The sequence below is a fragment of the Eurypyga helias genome, unplaced genomic scaffold (assembly GCF_000690775.1).
Source record: "Eurypyga helias isolate BGI_N326 unplaced genomic scaffold, ASM69077v1 scaffold15404, whole genome shotgun sequence".
NCBI classification, from domain to species: domain Eukaryota; kingdom Metazoa; phylum Chordata; class Aves; order Eurypygiformes; family Eurypygidae; genus Eurypyga; species Eurypyga helias.
The window spans coordinates 9,348-15,066 of NW_010245841.1; the positions used below are offsets into that span (position 1 = coordinate 9,348).

General features: G+C 43.9%; 1 protein-coding gene across 1 annotated transcript in view; it reads left to right on the top strand.

Annotated features, from left to right (window-relative positions):
- Positions 1 to 5,719, top strand: part of LOC104508554 (transcription factor SOX-5) — a gene marked incomplete at both ends in the record, with an annotated part of 132,789 nt that overhangs the window by 8,054 nt on the left and 119,016 nt on the right. The gene's annotated exons all lie outside the window — the stretch shown is intronic.

The following is a 5,719-nucleotide window of genomic DNA, read 5'->3' on the forward strand; positions in this document are numbered from 1 at the left end:
ACCTACCTGCTATCTAACCAGGTCAAGCAAAGGTTTCCTTATTTCTGTCCCCTGTATCCCTGTTAAAGCCAGTGGGGAAATTCTGGGCTTTACTGCTGGAGTTCTGCCGGTGACTTCAGCGAGGCCAGCAGCGAACTGGGCTGTCAGCGCATGTCGTTAACAATGACCTTACGTGGGTTTCTAGAAACTTCTTGCCTCAGTTTTCTCATATACAGAAGTAATGCCTTACCACTACCTTTCTACCTGCTCACAGTCTTTAAGAAAATCAATTAGCTAACACTTTGAAATTCTAAAATGCTCTGTATTGCATATTCTAATTATTACTATACATCTCAACATTGTTTGAATACAGGGTATTTCAAAATATTCTTATTTCCATTTAATATTTGAGGCTGTTGGGTTTTTTTTTTTCTCCCCTACAAAGCTTTGTAGATACAGGAGGATTTTTTTTTCCTTTTGTACCCACAGATAAGGATATGAATGCAATACAATATTATTATGTCTTCCAGGCTTTGTACTTGCGCATTGTTTTCTTTGATTTTTCTTTGAAAGACAGATGCTGACAGTTCAAAAGCTATTTACGTAATTACTTTGATAGTAAACTGACTCGGGGGATGAATTTCACTGTCTGTGTGGGTGTGCGTGAGTGTGCACACGAGCACCCCTGATTGATAACATTCCTAGCAGTCTAATTGAGACATGTCAGGGGGACTGAGGAGAGCCTCGCCACGTCCCTGCCCCTTGCAGAATACGCTGGCTGCCGCGCCGCTGCGAGCAGATCCGTAGGCTGGCTGCAAGCAAATGTGCTCATGGCTTGAGCAGCAAAAGCTTAGAATGCCTGTTAAAGAAAATGTTTGCTTTCCTAATTTCTCATTTATATTCTCATTCTGTCTAATAAATTATAATAAAGTATTTACTGTTTTGATCGCAAAAGCGATTTCTCTGCCTTTTTTTGTTGCTTTGGTTCTGTTTTGGGTGGATATGCCAAGGTTTCTCCTGTTCGTTTTCTCACTTTAAGTGTGTCATTTGGTCATATTGGTGCCTTCATTCTAATGTTTATTAAAATGTTACTGTCACTGCCAGTCTGAGACTGTGAATCAGAACTAGGAATGTGTAATAGTTTATTTCACATTTGAGTAAATTTCTTTTTCCTACTTAAACACCATTATGGATAGTGTTGATCTGAGATGAAGTTTAGGTTTGGCGATACAGAATGCCACTAATTTGAGTCTTCTTTTATTGCCATCTGCTGTGGGTGTTGCATCCACAACATGGCTTTTTTTTTTTTTCTTTCCAAATCTCTTTTTGTGGTGATAGAGAATAAGGTGATGCATCTGGAAAGCATCTTTTCTTGGACCCTTCACTCTATCAACCTGTAGTGTTGTACTTTGATGCTCTCTTGCCTGAGTTGTTTCGGTAAGTTGTGAAAAATCCACGTTTTGCCACTGCAGTGATACGGAGAGAACAGTATGAGCACCTACAGCAGTCTCCTGAAAGGCGGGTGGTCTGGTGGTTAAAAGCTTTGTTAAACATAAAATGTGCAATATCTATTTGTTGTGGATCTGACAGTAATTAAGAGTAATTTTTGAGGCAGTCATTGATGTGAACCATTCTCCTTTCACTCCTCGCTCGATACCTGTGTGAAGCGGGTCTAGCTTGCTGTCGAGTTGTACACTGCAGTAACGGGTGCTTGTTTTTTCTCCCAGCCACGCTGCATGGCTGGAGTGAAAGCACTGCAGCCGTACGGATCCCGTGTGTGGAGCACAGGCCAGCTCCAGAACCATTCCCAACTCTGTGCTACTTGGAACAGCTCTAAGTGCGTTTAACAGCAAAGCGGCTGAAGGTAGCTGCGGGGGCTGGTGGCTTATCCCCACCGAGGTTTGCAACGCCTCCCAGGTTCTAGCAGTGCCAGCAGCTGCGGGGATACTTCATTATGTTGTGGATGCCCCATCCCTGGCTGTCTTCAAGGCCAGGCTGGATGTGGCTTTGAGCAACCTGGTCTAGTGCAAGGTGTCCCTGCCCATGGCAGGGGGGTTGGAACTAGATGGTCTTTAAGGTCCCTTCCAACCCAAACCATTCTATGATTCTATGATTATTGCCCAAGTAGCATGATTTAAGCCACTTTCTTGTGCCGTTGGTGTTGTAGTTACTCAAAATACGAACGTGTTGTGCCCTGTAAGCTACAGAGTTCTTAAAATGGAAATCCCTTAGCTGCCAAGACATTTCACACAATGCTAAAGGTTTAGATCTCATGCGGGTAAACGGAGATAAAATAGTGGTGGTAGGACAGAAGCCCACCATCCCTGCCTGCCCACGATCTACAGCATCTTGAAAGGGATACAAAAATGGCAACTGGTGCTCTGACTCTGCAGGGTGTTTTAATGTACTGGAAAAAACTCCTCTAACTGAGCATACTTTCTGTAACGACCAAGCTGTTGCCCTCAGCTCACCATTACATAAATTAGGTCCGGCATCATTTGGCCTTCATTTGTTATGCAAACTAAGTAATTGATGAATGGCAACTGTGAAATGGCAGTTTTGTTGGCCATTTCTACGAAAGAAATTGCAGAGGAGGTGTGCTAGGTAGTAAAGGCAACAAAAACTACCACACTTAAGCTGCATGCAAACTCTTTACAATATGGTGATGACTGTCTGATTGAAGTAGTTTCCTTCTTTTTGATCTTCGCACTTTCATAAGCCACCAATTGTCTGCAAGAAACCGCAAAACTATCTGTGATTCATCATAACTATCTTCACAGAATGGTTTGGGGGGCTTATGTGGATGTGTGGGTAAGGCAAGGGGAAATCTGCCCCGAAACTCACCGTTTCCCAGTAGACCCATACATCTGATCTCTCTTGCCTCTAGTTTTGTGCAGGTCACTTTGAGAGGATGGCTATCCAAGTTCTTATTTTGCAAGGAAGGATACCTTAAAAGAATTGAAATTGTAATTAAATATTATTGAAGTTATTGGAAGGATGGTCTGGTCACATAAGTAAAGTGCCTACTAAGCCATGTTTTCCAGAAAGTATTCTCCAACAAAAGATTATTTTTTTTTTAGAAGTTGACTGTGATAAATTCTCCCTTGCAGTTTATTAGCAGACTGAGATTGCTCAAGAAATACAACGCAAGGAGGCTGCCTTTTGTCAGACTGCTTCCACTCCAGTTTATAAACTAGAGGAATTGTCTATTGTACGTACTACAGCAGTACATAAAGTACCCTCTTTGGGCATCTCAGAGTTTCTTTAAAAACTGAGTAATAATGAAGAGGTTGAGTTTGGAGGGTTTGTCCCCAGATGCACGGCCGCGGTGTGCCGGCGACTCTGGCGTCGGCACGGGCGCTTCATTGCCCTGACCGCTTGCTCCTGGTTCACCCGGACTTCCCTCCCGTTCCTGCAGTTCAAATAAAGCTGCCGTTTTCCCGAGGCAGAAGTCACTGCTCCTCCCTAGGTAGATCAGATTAAAGATGAAACTGCGGTAGGTGGATGGCCCCGCGGCTGTGCGGTTGTCCCGTGTCGCGGTCGGGGTGGCAGCACGTGGACCATTCGGCTCTCTCCCGGGAAGTGCAGCCCGAGCTTTGCAGCACAGGGCTGAGTATCAACGTCTCTTCCTCCGCCGCTCTCGGTAACTAACTCTGTGACCCCTCTGTCTGTCAGTTTACACATATGGAAACAGTTTTCCACCTTTCGAAGGTGTGGTGGGGATTAATTTAACTTTACAAAGTGCTTTTGATTCCCAACTGAAAGCTACTGTAGGAGCTCAAAATACACTGATGAACCAGTACTGGCCGAAGGTCTTTGATGTGTGTGAGTGTATTTGTCAAACAGTTTGTTGGACAGTGATTTCTTTTTGCTACCCCCAACTTTAGGACTAAGCCAACCTTGTGTATTCCTTCTCTCTCTAGGACTTTTTCCCAGTCTCTCTTGCGCAGACTCCCCAAGTTTGGAATAAAATATCTGCTGAATAAATAATTAAAACGCTTCGTTTTCAGGTGTTTCAGGGAGCCCAGCATGTTACACTGCCAGGATCAGTGTGCTGACAGTCTTCATTAGATGAGCGTTACAGTAAACCCACATGCTAGCCACGGATCATAGGATCACAGAATCACAGAATGGTTTGGGTTGGGAGGGACCTTAAAGCCCATCCAGTTCCAACCCCCCTGCCATGGGCGGGGACACCTTCCACTAGACCAGGTTGCTCCAAGCCTCTTCCAGCCTGGCCTTGGACACTTCCAGGGATGAGGCATCCACGGCTTCTCTGGGCAACCTGTCCCAGTGCCTCCCCCCCCTCTCCGGGAAGAACTTCTTCCTGATATCCAATCTAACCCTCCCCACTTTCAATTTAACCCCGTTACCCCTTGTCCTGTCACTACAGGCCCTTGTAAAAAGTCCCCCCCAGCTGCCTTGTAGCCCCTTCAGGTACTGGAAGGTGCTATAAGGTCTCCCATGGATGGGACAAGGGAAGGGATGGGACAAGGGAAGGGATGCCTCCTAGAATAATTCTTCTGTGCTTGGAAACATTGCACCCTTTTTCCTAGGGAAGAACAAACGAAGGGCGGCAGGGTGGCAGTAGACATTTCTGATCAATTGTGTGGCCAGGTGGCAAACGCGTGACTTGTAGCAGTTCTCCATCTCCAATGTTTGACATAAAATTCCTAAGTTAAAAGTGTTTGCTTCAGCAGTGTATTTTAGCACTGGCTTCCATTCTTTCTCACAGCTTTTAACAGAACAGGTTTAAAGTCCTATGGTTTCTGTTTCAGTGTGTTTCTCAAGTTTCCAGCTTGTACCACAGGTTTTTTGGAGAGTATGTCTGAGAATATTCTGCTGTAGCTCTTTGCTACATGATGAGAATATTTTCACATAATTCTTTAGCATCTTAATAAAAAGTTAATCAAGTTACATTTTCTTCCTACGAAAATGCTGATTCTTTGTGTTTTCCCACTTGTGTGTGGCTGTCTACAACTGTATTTAGGGGCTTGGACTTGGCCAGCAAGGCAAGTGGGATGTTGCTTGGGAGCGCAAGGTTGAAATGAAGTGAATGGAAATTAAACTAACTGTCAAGCAAGGAGCCCTAACAGTGACACCTCTAAGGCTGTGGTACAATCCTCCGAAGAAAGCAGCAGATGATTCACCATTTCAGACATTTCAATCCCATCTAGAAAGCTGTAGTAAATATATTGTAGAGAACATTCCTGCACTGGCAGGGGGGTAGACTAAATGAGCTATTACCAGTAGCTCTTTTCCATGTCTGACTGATAGTTGGCTAGGAGCATGTTTAGTATAGTCGCCAATTTTTCTTTTTTTTTTTTTTTTTCACTTGGAGAGCACTGGTGACATTGGCAAAAGAATGCTTCCTGTGTTTGAGAAAGGTTTGTGTGGCAGGGTTGTCCTAAAAGCAGGCTATTTTCAGAGGAGGCATAGACACCGATAGCCTTAATCCTTTCCTAAAGCTTTTTTGAGGGAGAGTTTTATAGGATCTGACTCATGTGAGAGGGTGTGGTGGTATTGGAGATATCTGTGGATTAACTGCTACACATATTTTCTGGCCTTTTAAAATTCAAATGATATTGGATATACTAATAGTGCCATTTTTTTTGTTTTAGCGTATGATTCATAGCTTTTGACTTTTCTTGGAATTTTTTCTTCCCTTCCCTTATAACCACTGTCCTTCTGGGTAGAAGGAGAATTTTTACTGAATGATTATGAGAGTTCCTCTGTCTGT